We start from the raw sequence: 16,117 nt of genomic DNA on the forward strand, positions 1-16,117 counted from the left end.
ATTCGGTGAGTCCGATCCCTTAACAGGGGATTTTTTCAATTTTTTTTTTAAATTATTGGGTACCGTAGCCTAATTATCATTGCCGTTTTAGGGTTAGGGGTTAGGAGTTAGGGTTAGGAGTTAGAGGTTAGGAACTCACCGAATCAGACTCACCGAATCGGACTCACCGAATCGGACTCACCGAATAGTAGCAGACCCTAAATAATCATGTAGTTATTTATTTTGCTGAATTGACTTGAATTTCGATGACTGCATAATACTTATCAGTATATCTCAGCATATAATCAATATCGAAATCCCACTACAAAAATAAATGACGGAAATATTTGTAAAGTATTTATCTTGAAAACAACTTTCTGGAAATTAGGCCATTTAGTTCACGTATTTAAATGTAAAAAAAACATCAAAGTACGTTTGTGTCACAATCAATGTGCAAGGTCTTGCGACGGGCTGCTTGTGTCTTCAACGAGCGTGTTGTTTTGATTGTAAAATTCTGGTGCGATGTGTTATTGTCGGTTATGACCTGAAGTAACCTTTGATTGCAAATCTTTGTTATGTAACGTAGTTCTGGACCATTCTGTAGGATGTTTACCAGTAAATGTCCGATTGCGAAATATTTATTATCTAAGAATCTTCTACACCACGTGATATTCTTTAAACTTCTTTGAGCTTCTGTTGTTTTTATTTTATGCAACTTGACAGAACAATGAGTGATGTAATATTGCGTAACCTTCTCGAAGTTACTATACCGAGAAACCTTCTATAAATAGTGGTGTAATTTGCAGGATGATTTATTATGATGATTATTATTGAGTTGATTATGTGATTATGGGAGTTGTGTTATGAGTTGTGGATTGGTAGTTGATGCAGAAATTATTGTTGATTGAGAGTTGAAGAAATCGAATACAAGTAGATGAGAATTGGTGCTGATATAAATTGTGTTCGAATTTAGAGTTATTTGAGAAGCCGTTCGTTAAAGTCCTTCAAGAAGTTAGATTATCATTTCACTAGTGGAACCTTTCGACATTTAATTGACTGCTTTTCGGTTTAACCCATTAAACTACGTCATTGAACCTTTCCAAGTCTTTTTCCTGGTAAGAGATAGAAAGAAATCGTGACAATTTCTGGTGCGATGGAAAAGAGATGTTGTGGGAAAGAGATGTTTTTGCTTTATTGAAATTACACTTTTTTTCATGAACATTCTTTGTGCTTTCATGAACATAGAATGTAACTTTTCATATTTTCAGATATGTTTTTTTTTTGTTTTTTTGTTCAGGAATATTTTCGTAGATTTCGTGTTATTACTTGAACTTACTGAGAATAAATTTGAACTAGACAATAATTAATCTTTGATTGAATTTCAAGCTACACCAGAACCCTTGAATATGAAGCAATTCCTAAGTTCCTGAAGTTAGTGAGCCCATGCAATCAACATCCAACACCATTTGATGTCTTATGTTAAATTGTGCTTCAGATTCCAGGAAATTTGTTATACATTTGCAACATAAAGAAAAATCAAGTGCAAATATTAGTTTGCGTTGCAAGAATGTTAAACCAAATAGTTTACAAAAAACAAACAATGAACACTTGCTAGCAATTCCTGAAGATTGTATTGGAGAATATGATGAAAGACAACATAAATGTAAATTGTAATGTATGTGGTAAATCATTTTCACAAAGTTATAATTTCCTTCAACTAATTCCAATGACAAGCCATATGCATGTGAAATCTGTGACAAAAGGTTTTCCGAACTTAAGCTAAAAACTCATAAACATGTTCAGTTGTTCACAATGATGTCAAACGACACAAATGTAATGTATGTGAAAAAAAATCATTTTCACGAGTTTATAGTTTGCAATGCTATAGACCAGTGCTACTCAAACTTTTTTATGCCGTGTACCGGCTGAGCACCTTCCATCACTTGGCATCCTGGTCAATTTGCGATAAAAAGACAAGAGCAAAATCATTATTACTTTTATAGATGAAACCAAGCAACCACACGGCATTTAACATAATATATTAAACTGAACATAAACTATCTACGAACGTTTTCGGCCATACACATGTTTGCCCTTTTCAAGTAAACTTGAAAAAGGCTAATTGTTAATGTTGATGGCCGAAAAGGCTTTACTTGAAAAGGGCTAACATGTGTATGGCAGAAAACGTGCGTAAATAGTTTATGTTCAGATGTTAAATGCCGTGTGGTTGCTTGGTTTCATCTGTTTATGGTTGAAGAAAGTCACCTCCTTGCCAAAATTGTATTATTATTTTTGTAACAAATGAGTTAGTAAGAAAATCAAAAGTCATTCCGGCGCCTCTGGAAAGAATCTGCCCCGAAAACCGATCACTACGTCCTTGATGGAGGGTTCTTGTTGCATTTAGTGCCATGGAAAGCTGGAGACAGTTATAGGTCTATTGCGCGTCGTATGCAGTTTTACCATTCGTCATTATCTCTTAGCAAGGGTGGTCTTTGATTGACATGGTGGTCCGTCTATCAAAGACAATATCCATCAAAGACGCGGCATGAACGTCCACACGGTTGTTCACTTTACTGCAGACACCGAGTTCATTGCAAAGGAGGAGCAGTTCTTGTCTCGAGCTTCCAACAAGGAAGGATTAATTTATCTAATTTCTGCTCAACTGAGGAATAGAAGCTGTAATGTGATCAACACACCAGGTGATGCAGATGTTGACATCGTCAAGACGGCAGATGGACAGCTCTCATCGACATAGTGCGACTTTAATTGGTGAAGACACATACCTTTTAATATTGTTACTACACTATGCTGATAATGATTACTGAACCAGACATTAAAGACCTTTACTTCCGCTCCGACAAAGCTTACGCAACGAAGATATACGACATCAACAAACTGAAAGCAATCATCGGACCAGATATATGCTCACAGCTCCTCTTCATTCATGCATTTACCGGTTGTGATTCAACGTCAAGAATATTTGGTATCGGGAAGAAGATGGCATTCAAGAAACTAGTGAAAAGTCAACCAATCAAAGAATGTGCAAATTGCTTCATTCTCCTAAATCAGACAGACCACATCATTAAGGATCTTGGAAAGAAAGCTATTTTTGCAAAACATGATCAGCCAAATGGTATTTGCATTTTTGTCGGATTCTTCTCAAGGTCTATTTCTGTTTGACAATAAGCCAAAACTAAATAAACTATTCTGCATTTTGTCTTGCAAATTATCTCTGCGCTGCTCAGTAAAACCATATAAATGTGATGAATATGGATAATCATTTACACAATTGAGTAGTTGAGTACTTTAAAAACTGCTATTACGATTATATTGTGCCATTGTTATTGGCAAAAAATATGTAGTACACTATATAAATCAAATGTAGTTATTACTATCTGAAGCCTTTACAAATTGTTTCACCTAACGGATCATCAGAAGGTCTGCAAAAAACATGTAAACAGTAAAGAATCGATAATTCTGAAAAGATATTAAATATTAAAACTGTAAATTAATCTGCCAAAAAAAAATCTCTAAACCTGTACTTCCTGAGAAGATATTGAATATTACAGCTGTAATTTAATCTGCAAAAAAAACCTCTAAACCTGCATTCCTGAAAAGATATTAAATATTATAACCGTAATCCAATCTGCAGAAAAAAACTCCAGAATTACTAAGGACAGCCTCCATCCGCCACGATAAAGTATCAATCAATTTGTCCCAATGGAAACCAAGCAACAATGATGGCAACATCTATGACATCACAAAGAAGCAAAATGCTTGTTATGATCGGCTCAACCTGTAGTAATCTGCACAGAATGAATAAAAATTGTTTTTAAACCTGTAAAAATTAAATGAGATTTATAACCTGTAAAAATCAAATGAAATTTAATTTTTTCAAAATTATAACCTGTAAAAATCCCAAGGAATTGTGATGATGTAACCTGTAGTGTCCTGAACAAATGAAATAAAATCCGTTTATAAATCTGTAAAAATTAAATGAGATTTATCGCCTGTAAAAATGAAATGAAATTTTAAAAACCTGTGAAAATCAAAAGGAATTTATTTTATTTTGAAGTACTTGAGTTTAAATTTGTTTCTATGACGACATTTGCCGACCAGTTCCGAACGCTTGTTCAAAAGGTGGCCACTATCAGCCTTCAGAATGGCCAGCTTTTGAACAAGCGTTCGGAACTGGTCGGCAAATGTCATAGAAACAAATTTAAACTCAAGTACTTCAAAATAAAATAAATTCCTTTTGATTTTCACAGGTTTTTAAAATTTCATTTCATTTTTACAGGCTATAAATCTCATTTAATTTTTACAGATTTATAAACGGATTTTATTTCATTTGTTCAGGACACTACAGGTTACATCATCACAATTCCTTGGGATTTTTACAGGTTATAATTTTGAAAAAATTAAATTTCATTTGATTTTTACAGGTTATAAATCTCATTTAATTTTTACAGGTTTAAAAACAATTTTTATTCATTCTGTGCAGATTACTACAGGTTGAGCCGATCATAACAAGCATTTTGCTTCTTTGTGATGTCATAGATGTTGCCATCATTGTTGCTTGGTTTCCATTGGGACAAATTGATTGATACTTTATCGTGGCGGATGGAGGCTGTCCTTAGTAATTCTGGAGTTTTTTTCTGCAGATTGGATTACGGTTATAATATTTAATATCTTTTCAGGAATGCAGGTTTAGAGGTTTTTTTTGCAGATTAAATTACAGCTGTAATATTTAATATCTTCTCAGGAAGTACAGGTTTAGAGATTTTTTTTTGGCAGATTAATTTACAGTTTTAATATTTAATATCTTTTCAGAATTATCGATTCTTTACTGTTTGCATGTTTTTTGCAGACCTTCTGATGATCCGTTAGGTGCAACAATTTGTAAAGGCTTCAGATAGTAATAACTACATTTGATTTAATTCGCTCTGCTTTGCCTTTTTGCTTGGCATTGAGCACTTTTTGTAGTATTAATAGTTTTCATTGTTTTAGTACACTATATAAATATTATTATTGTTACTATTAAATTATTGTTATTTCATAAATCGTTTGTGAAGGTCAGAGACTTGAAAGGTAATGTGTCGATTCATTGCAGTGATAAACCATATAAATGTGATGTATGAAAAAAATGTTTTCATGGGTTTGGTAGCTTGAAAGATCATATGCTAATTCATTCTGGAGAAAAGCCTTATGAATGGGATATATATGAATTTTGTTTGTAATGTTACTTATTTGACATCATAAGATGATTCGATGATTCACTCTGGTGGAAAGCCATAGGAATATGATTGATATTATACAAAAAAAAATTCCCTAGTTACTAATTTGAACTGTCAAATGACGATTTGTTCTCATAAAAACCCTTATTGTATGTGAGCACTGACATCGATTTTTTACTGAAGTCAGCTAATTCCAGAGCTTCAAGATTTCTCCACTAATTCTGAAAACAATTGCTTAAACGTGTCGATTTTCATTCTAACTAAACGATTATAATGTACTAATTGTGAACCCACATGTCATGTTAGTCGATTGTCGTGCATCATTTTGTGCAATTTTGAGTTTACACTATTGTGAGTATTCTTTGCGCTTTCATAAATGTAGAATGTTTACCTGTGTTGTTTTTCAATATGAACATTTCTATTGTTAACCATTATTGACGTTTTCACAATTTGTTGTCTGTGTTTCAGGTTATGTTCTATAGTATGAAAAAACTGATTTTGTTTGGTCAACTAATGCTTCACTAACAGAAATCAATTATTCACTCCATCTTTTAACATGAACCAAAGAGAAGCTATCCCTGTAAAGCTTGAAGTACTTGAAGATTGTGAACCATATAGAATCAACAACCAAGAACACGTAGTCGATGGTTCAGATGGTTGTCAAGCCACCAAGGAATCTGATCCATGTTTGTATCATCAACAAGAGTCGAATGCAAATCTAAATTTGTGTCTTAATAACTACAAAGAAAGTGGTTTGCAATCAACCAATGAAAAATGTTGTTGGTGTAAATTTTGTAACAAGGGTTTCAATTGTAAATCCAAATTGAAAATTCATGAGAGAAGTCACACTGGTGAAAAACCATGTAAGTGTGATTTATGTGGAAAGTCATTTTCATGGCTTTGTAGGTTGAAACGCCATATGTTCACTCACACTGGTGAAAAGCCATATAACTGTAACGATTGTGGAAAATCATTTGCACACTTGTGTCACTTGAAAACTCATCTGTTAATTCACTCTGGCGAAAGACCATATAAATGTGATGAATGTGGAAAATCATTTACACAATCGAGTAGTTTGAAAACTCATCTGATGATTCACTTTGGCGAAAGACCGTATAAATGTAATGAATGTGGGAAATTATTTTCAATTTTGAGTGCTTTAAAATCTCATCAACGAATTCACTCTGGCGAAAGACCGTATAAGTGTGATGAATGTGGAAAATCATTTACAATTTTGAGTGCTTTGAAATCACATCAACGAATTCACTCTGGCGAAAGACCGTATAAGTGTGATGAATGTGGTAAATCATTTCGGCAATTTGTTCACTTGAAAACTCATTTAGTAATTCATTCTGGCGAAAGGCCATATAAATGTGATGAGTGCGGGAAATCATTTAAACGATTGAGTGACTTGAATAGTCATTTGGTTATTCACTCTGGTAAAGGACCATATAAATGTGATAAATGTGGGAAATCATTTGCAAAACTGAGTCATTTAAAATCTCATCAGTTAGTTCATTCTGGCGAAAGACCGTATAAGTGTGATGAATGTGGTAAATCATTTCGGCAATTTGTTCACTTGAAAACTCATTTAGTAATTCATTCTGGCGAAAGGCCATATAAATGCGATAAATGTAAAAAATCATTTGCACAATTAAGTAGTTTGAAAGCTCATCAGGTAATTCACTCTGGTGAAACAGCATATAAATGTGGTTTTTGTAAGAAATTATTTTCACGAAAACAAGTTTTGCAACGCCATCAACTAACTTCTTGTAAACAATTTAATGTTTGTGACTAGAGGTTCACTGATATATCAGTATTGCCGCTTTTGGCATGTTTTGGATTATTAGTTCCGCACATGATATTTATAATTCAAGGTTGTGCAGCCGTCGGCTTTTGAGCAAAATGCGGCATGCAAAGAGAAATAGTGCGGCCTGCGAGTCCAAATTTTGAAAGGTTTGTGGCCCGCAAAAGAAATTTTTGATTTGGTTTAGTCTTGTAGGCCACGTTGACGTATATCAATAGGGTGGCCCCTTTTGAGGCAATTTTTTCATTTCAACTTGCCTGGGTGATAAATTTTTGCCTTTGCCCAAAATATTAACAAATCCAAAATTTTTTTGAAATCTGACCAGTGACCCCGCTTAGACCCTGCCCCAACAGCATTTTTAAATCGAGCCCCCTAAATCACGTTTTTAATGATAAAATTAGTACTATTAGAGCTAGGTATATGTTGTAAGACACTTGCATGCCAATTAAGGAAGACACTTGGATGCCTCAATTCAAGATTTGAACAACTTTTTATAAATTCATTTTATAGTATCAATGTAAATGGTTCTTAAATTGACCAATGAAGTGATATATCTTTCTGAGAGTTAGGCAAAAGACAAAGTGATGAAAGCACTACTAATTTATTAACCAAAAAGTAACAGCACATCGCATTTCACCAATTGATTTCACACGATAGAATCTATGTTTGCTTGGATTTTCTGGTGACGCGATACTTTTTCCCCATCCATGGCTTTTTTCTTCTTTTATGGTGCACAAAGCTCCACCAATTTGTCGTTTTTGCCTGGTTATCCGCCCAGATGCTGCAGTTGTCAGTTTAACTCCATGTCCTACAGATTGAGTGTGACCTGGATAATTTAGATGAAGAAGATGTTCCTCAAATTGCTTAACGTTAATGCATGATTTGGTCACGGAAGGTTTGTTTTTTTGTTGTATCAGACTTCCACCCGGTGGTTGAAGATTTAGATTAAGTGGACGGGAAGGCAAGGAAGCCAGTCTTTGTGTCCACCTTCCGGATGCCTTTAAGTGTCCTGCCAGAGACACAGCCGCATGTTCTTGAGCGGTGTCAAACCGGCACCCTTCGATTGCCATTCCAGGGCTCGCACCACTCGGCTATGCAGCCGACAGGGGAGGTTCATTCAAGGGAAAAATTTCTTTTTTGTTTGAGAGGTAGGATATTGTGGAGAACCACTGCCATATATGGTTATCATTTCTGTATAAGATGTTGCCTCAAAATTTAATTTGGGAAGGAGAAACTCTCGCACTTAAGAATTTTGTGATTGACTTTCATCATTGGTGGTGCACCAAATTTTAGAGATTAGTTTGACTGCATTAGCACTGATGGTTTTGCTATCATCGTCCAGCATTGCCAAAAGCACATTTTCGGGATTTTTTTTGTAAGGTGCATTTGGTCCATGGATATGTAAACCCTTAGAACTTGTTATCCCAAACTCAGCCAGCGAGAATGGCACAGTGGACCAATTTTGTTATTAACTGTTAACTCCAGAGATGATCATGAAAGCTCTGAATTTGTTTATAACAAAATGTTTATATCTATGTCATTCTCGCTGGCTGAGTTTGGGATCACAAGTTCTAATAGTTTACATATCCATGGATACCAAATGCACCTTACAAAAAAAATCAGTTTTCTTGCAAAATATATTGTTGGCGTTTATTGGAAAAGTTACATTCAAGCTAAATATAAAAGTACTATCATGGATAAGCCAAAGAATCTTTTTCAAGAAATGCATTGCAAAAGAATCTATTCAATGACAATGAAGTGCTCCTAGTCATTCAACAGAGTGTTCAACAAAACTGTTTTTTGCTCATCCCGAAAATGTGCTTTTGGCAATCCTGGGCGATGATAACAAAACCATCAGTGCTAATGCAGTCAAACTAATCTCAAAGATTTGGTGCACCACCAATGATGAAAGTCAATCGCAAAATTCTTCAGTGAGAGAGTTTCTCCTTCCCAAATTAAATTTTGAGGCAACATCTTATACAAAAATGATAACTAAATATGGCAGTTGGTGCTCCACAATATCTTACCTCTTAAACAAAAAAGGAATCCTTCCCTTGAATGAACCTTCCCTGGCCAAATCATGCATTAACGTTAAGCAATTTGAGGAACATCTTCATCTGAATTATGCAGGTCACACTCAATCTGTAGGACATGGAGTTAAACTGACAACAACAGCAACTGGTTGGATAGGCAGGCAAAAACGACAAATTGGTGAAGCTTTGTGCACCATAAAAGAAGAAAAAAGCCACGGATAGGGAAAAAGTATCGTCTCACCAAAAAATCCAAGCAAACATAGATTCTATCGTGTGAAATCAATTGGTGAAATGCGATGTGCTGTTACTTCTTGGTTAATAAATTAGTAGTGCTTTCATCACTTTGTCTTTTGCCTAACTCTCAGAAAGATATCATATCACTTCATCGGTCAATTTAAGAAGCATTTACATTGATACTATAAAATGAATTTATAAAAAGTTGTTCAAATCTTGAATTGAGGCATGCAAGTGTCTTCCTTTCCGAAAAGCAATAAAAATGAATACCAACAACATATACCTAGCTCTAATAGTACTAATTTTATCATTAAAAACGTGATTTAAGGGGCTCGATTTAAAAATGCTGTTGGAGCAGGGTCTAAACGGGGTCAGATTTCAAAAAAATTTTGGATTTATTAATATTTTGGGCTAAGGCAAAAATTTATCACCCAGGCAAGTTGAAATGAAAAAATTGCTTCAAAAGGGGCCACCCTAGTATATCAATACTTTAACAGCGAGTTTGTGTAAAGCGAATAGTATTGCCAACCTTCCGCAAATTTAACCTTGTTTTTTGCCAGTCTAACGTTTACACATTCACAAAGACCATATAAATGTAATGAATGTGGGAAATCATTTACAAAATTGAGCCGTTTGAAGCCTCATCGACTAATTCATTCTGGCGAAAGACCGTATAAATGTGATGAATGTGGTAAATCATTTACAATTTTGGTGATTTAACATCTCATCAACTAATTCACTCTGGCGAAAGACCGTATCAGTGTTATGAATGTGGTAAATCATTTTGGCAATTTGTTCACTTGAAAACTCATTTAGTAATTCATTCTGGTGAAAGACCTTATAAATGTGATAAATGTGGAAAATCATTTAGACAAATGAGTAATTTAAAAGCTCACCTGATGATTCACACTGGTGAAAACCATATGAATGTGAAGATCGAAGATCATTTATTTAAACGATTATTTTATTAAAAGGATTATTTAAAAGATCATTTGAACGATATAGTGACTTGAATAGTCATTTGATTATTCACTCTGGTGAAAGACCGTATACATGTGATGAATGTGGAATATTTTACACATTTGAGTAATTTAAAAGCTCACTTGATGATTCACACTGGTGAAAAACCATATAAATGTGATATAAATCAATTAATTCACTTTCCTGCAAGACCGTATTACAGTAGAATTCGCCTATAACGACACCTCTAGGAGTTTGCAAAAACTGACGTTATAGCCGAATTGACGTTATAGACAAACTACCGCAAACTATTCCAAAACTGTCTTTTGAATAAAGAAAGATCCAAATCCAATATGTATAATATATATAATCCAATCAGGTTTCCTGTGTATCACCAAACTGACAAAAGTCACGCAGAAAATACAGTTAACAAAGAAATTGTTTAAAAAAAATAACCTACAGCAAAAGGTACAGGAAATTTGCGCAATAGGCTACAGCTCGTTACATACAGTAGTAGAGAAGTTCATTGTTTATTAGCAAAAAAGGCATTGATCTTCAGCTGTTTCGGTTTTGACACGGATTTCTCTACCACGTAGCGTTCAGCTTTTGCTAAATAATGTAGAATTTGCTCGCTGTCGTGACTTCGAAAGTATCGGTCTAGTTGTCTGATTGACTTCAGGGCTTCTACAACGTACAACTGTTGCTCTGAGTTGTTTAAAGGTCAGCTGTAGAGCTGCTTTTTACACGTGATAGTTTTTCACGCGAGAAAAAAGTTAATTCAGTTAATTGAAGTCCCTGTTGCGAAAGACGTAGCAAAATAAAGGAAAGACATTTTGCAAGCAGCAGCGCTAATTGGATTAAAAGACTGACCGTTCTTGGTGAAGGTGATGGCTTAAAGTGACGTTATAAATGAACAAAAGACGTCTGGGGACCAGTAAAGGGTGCTGTTACATGCAAATTGACGTTATAAGCGATGCTGTTGTAGCCGAACTGCAATGCACGTAAAGGATAGGAATTCTGCCGGGACTGGGCGAAATGTGACGTAATAGGCGAATTGACGTTATAAACGAAGCCGTTATAGGCGAATTCTACTGTATGTAGAAAATCATTTACAAAATTGATTAATGCAAATAAACATCTTGTAATTCACTTTGATGAAATGCCGTAACGTTGCAATTATTGTGAAAAATCGTTTGATCAATTGGATAATTTGAAAACTCATCTAATGGTTCACTCCAGTGAAAGATCATATGAATGCATCCTTTTTGTTACCATGGCCACCTAAAGATACGGCCTGATTTGTCACATTTTGCAGATATTTCCAGGTTTTTCTAACTTTGGGCGAACGTTTAAATAAATTTTTCTAAAAATTTGATTTTTACGCTTTCTTTATTCTTTTCCCCAGATGACACAATAGGTTTTAACTTTCTCAGATGTTAAAAAACAAAAAAAAATTGATTTCGAAGATTTTAGTCAGACTGTTAATTTTCAATAACAGTCTGATTTTGCATTTTTCAACTTACTTTTTCTCATTTGCTACTGCTTCCCCAAGGCAACAACAAAGTTTTATGTCATTAGGAAACCGCAAAAAGTAAAAACATCTCAAAAAATGTCAGTCAAGCAGTAGCAGTAGCTGTAATCAAAATCTGCAAAATGTGACAAATCAGGCCGCATCTCCAGGTGGCCATGTTGTTACTTAGACTATTGTGGCCAGAATTGACAGTGATAGACGCTGTGTTTCGCCCATGAGGTTTTGCTCATCATTATCACATCACTAATTGATTGTATGGTCTATTTAAATAGCTACCATGGAAGCTACACCGTTATGGTAGGAATGGCACTTGCCGCTGTACTAGTGAGTACTCAGCCTTGTGCTGATAGCCAGGAACAACGCTGCCGTATTCTCAACCGTGAATAAACAACACAAACCTGATTCGCTCCCTTATTCAATAATTTACATAATTTATATTTATTTGTCATGGTGTTATTTTGATATTAAGAGATGCTTTTGTTTGATTCTATTTATTTCGTGCATAGCCGTTCAACTTTCAACATGAATCAAAGTGAAGCAATTCCAGTAAAATTTCAAGTATTTAAAGATTGTGAATCATATAGAATCAACAATCAAGGACAATAGAATTCACACTGGTGAAAAGTCACACATGTGTAATTTATGCAGAAAGTCATTTTCACAAAGCAGTCGTTTGTATAACTATAAAGTCATTTAGACTGGTGAAAAGCCATTTAAGTCCGATTTGTGTGGAAAGTCGTTTTCCTATGTTAGCAATTTGAAACATCATAAGATGATTCGCTTAGGTGAAAAATCTTAAGAATGGTAGTTGTATTGTATTTTCGTCGGATTCCTCTCAAGGTCTCTTTCTGTTTGACGATAAGCCGAAACTAAATCAACTCTTCTGCGTTTTGTCTTGCTTATTATCTCTGCGCTGCTCAGTGAATTGTTTCAAGTGCATACCGCCTTTCATAAAACCTGATTATTTGTACCGTTATGATGTCATTATTGAGGGTGTGAAGTCACTAACACACAGCGGGAACATTTCTCAACAATGAAGACATGTGTTTTCTCCTCGGATTTGAACTAACTTAGTTCTCCTATTTAACAACGATTCAATGTCTTACTTAAACTTGTCAATTTTCAGTCTAACTAAACGATTATAATGTACTAATTGTGAACCCACATGTCATATCAGTCGATTGTCGTGCATCACTTTGTTCAATTTTGAGTTTACACTTATGTGAGCATTCTTTGTGCTTTCATCAATGTAGAATGTTTACCTGTTTTGTTTTTCAATACGAACATTCCTATTGTTAATCACTATTGACCTTTTCACAGTTTGTTGTCTCTGTTTCAGGTTATACGTTGTTTACCCTGTAATAACATTCTATAGAAACAAAAAACTGATTTTGTTTGGTCAACTAATGCATCACTAACAGAAATCAATTATTCACTCCACCTTTTAACATTAATCAAAGTGAAGCAATTCCAGTAAAGCTTGAAGTACTTGAAGATTGTGAACCATATAGAATCAACAACCAAGGACACAATCATAGTGGATGGTTCAGATGGTTGTCAAGCCACCAAGGAATCTGATCCATGTTTCATAGGTTTAAAGATATTCAAAGGCAAAGCTTTCTTAAATTCACAATATTTTGCATTCCAGAGTAATAATTGTGCTTGCAGTGACATATTTGATAGGATTGTCACCTGCATAATACTAGGCTTACTTTTTTATCCCAGTTTTGTCTTTTTGTGGCTCTTGTTTATGCACAGTACTGGCACGAGGCTCCACTAGCTACAAGAGCTCCCAACAACGCCTTGAAACTTTTCGACCTCCTTCACCACTACCCAATGTCATATCAAGAGAGCAGCTCTGAAGGCTCTGCATCGTCACATGTGGTATTTTTCTGACCATCTTGCTCTGTTAGCGCTGTTTGATGATCGTGTTGATGACAGAACCAAAACAGCAATGGTGACAAACTTGGCACGACCACCACATTCAAAAATTCTGAAGTGGCTGGATGGGGCAGGATTCAACCATCAATCTCCAATAGAGTCATTTATAACAAGTCGGTCACTAAAGCTATTTCATCTGCTGTGCACAAATGGTAACAAAGAAGCAGGAGCATGCTTTGGCAAATATCCAGCCTCTGGGCATCAGACCCAGCATACAATAAATATAAAGCCAGTGTCAGTCTTCTGAAGTCGTTGTAGCTTGGATGTGTCTTTAAATAACAGTCGTTAATCACACAGCCGAGCAAGGAATTGCACTAATTCAGTCCTACAATTCAGCTCTAACCAAAGATGAGACTCAGAAACAGTACCTACTGCAGTTAGTGAGCACCCACAGGAAAAGGTTTCCGATGCAAACCAAAGCAACCCTAAATCTCAACAAAACCTGAAATGAGACAGACGAAAACAGTGGCCGATTGTCATATCTGATTTAACACCACAGTCCTTGACACTAACATTGCAATTTAATTCATTTATCGTGATATTGATATCTGTTTGTGATAAAGTATTATGTTTAAACTTATTTAACCTATGAAAATTATTGAAGTGATGACTGATAAAGCTACTGCAGGTTTCGAATGAACATTTTTCATTAATAATACTAGATGCCGAATTGCCGATAGTTTAGTATGGAAATATGATAGGTTTTAAGTTAATAAATACTGTTTACATACACACTAAGTTTAATGCTGTATCATACAAAAGTCTAGCTCATTCTCTGCTGTAGTTTTCAAGATAATAGGGGGCATTTCCCCCTCTGTAAGTCTTGCATACAATACCGGCCGGTGTGCGATATGGTTTGACATAGGCAGAATGTGGAAAAAAAGTGAAAATCTGAATGACCTTTATACGACCTCCAATCAGTCTAATTTTTTGCAAGGGCACTTTTATGGGGAAATGGCACATTTTAAGCCTTGTGGAGGAAGATTCTGAGAAATTTGTATGTTTTTCAACCACCCTAATGGAGAATCTTTACCTGTGTTGTTTTTTAATTTAACTATTCCTACAGTTAACTACTATTGACTTTTTCACAGTTTATTGCCAGTGTTTCAGGTTGTACGTTATTTACGCTATAATACATGAAAAAACTGATTTTGTAGGGTCAACTAATCCATCACTGAGTGAAATCAATTATTTATTCCACCCTTTAACATGAATCAAAGTGAAGCAATTCCAGTAAAGCTTGAAATACTTGAAGATTGTGAACCATATAGAATCAACAACCAAGAACACGTAGTCAATGGTTCAGATAGTTGTCAAGCCATCAAGGAATCTGATCCATGTTTGTATCATCAACAAGAGTCGAATGCAAATCTTAGTTTGTGTCTCAATAACTACAAAGAAAATGATTTGCAAACAACCAATGAAAAATGTTGTCAATGTAACTTTTGTGACAAGAGTTTCAATTGTAAATCCAAATTGAAAATTCATGAGAGAAGTCACACTGGTGAAAAGCCATATAAATGTGATTTATGTGGGAAGTCATTTGCACAACGTAGTAATTTAAATAAGCATAAGATAATTCACACTGGTAAAAAGCCATATAAGTGTGATGATTGTGGAAAATCATTTGCACGATTGAATCATTTGAAAAGTCACCTAATGTAAACGATAAATGTAATGAATGTGGAAAATCGTTTACACAAAAATCGTTTCACCGAATAGTAGCAGACCCCACTGATATATCAGTATTGCCGCTTTTGGCATGTTTTGAATTATTAGTTCCGCACATCACTGATTATTATAGGTCAAGGGTGTGCAGCCGTCGGCTTTTGAGCCAAATGCGGCATGCAAAGAAAAATAGTGCGGCCTGCTAGTCCAAATTTTGAAAGGTTTGTGGCCGCGAAACAAATTTTTGATTTGGTTTAGTCTTGTAGGCCACAATCGAGCAATTTTTAATTCATCCCTTTTGCGTTGCCAAACCTATACCTGAGTCAAATTTATTATTGATGCCTATGACGTATTGAGCCATTTGAAGCCTCATCGATTTATTCATTCTGGCGAAAGACCGTATAAATGTGATGAATGTGGAAAATCATTTACAATTTTGAGTGATTTAAAATCTCATCAACTAATTCACTCTGGCGAAAGATCGAATAAGTGTTCTGAATGTGATAAATCATTTTGGAAATTTGTTCACTTGAAAACTCATTTAGTAATTCATTCTGGTGAAAGACCATATAAATTTGATAAATTTGGAAAATCATTTAGACAATTGAGTAATTTAAAAGCTCACCTGATGATTCACACTGGTGAAAACCACATGAATGTGAAGATCGAAGATCATTTATTTAAACGATTATTACTTTATTAAAAAGATTATTTAAAAGATCATTTGAAC

General features: G+C 34.9%; 1 pseudogene; it reads left to right on the forward strand.

The window, feature by feature from the left end:
- Positions 1 to 5,769: 5,769 nt before the first annotated feature.
- LOC145786483 (uncharacterized) lies at positions 5,770 to 15,750 on the forward strand (annotated as a pseudogene).
- Positions 15,751 to 16,117: the final 367 nt, after the last annotated feature.

Source organism: Aplidium turbinatum, chromosome 2, assembly GCF_918807975.1.
Source record: "Aplidium turbinatum chromosome 2, kaAplTurb1.1, whole genome shotgun sequence".
Lineage (NCBI taxonomy): Eukaryota > Metazoa > Chordata > Ascidiacea > Aplousobranchia > Polyclinidae > Aplidium > Aplidium turbinatum.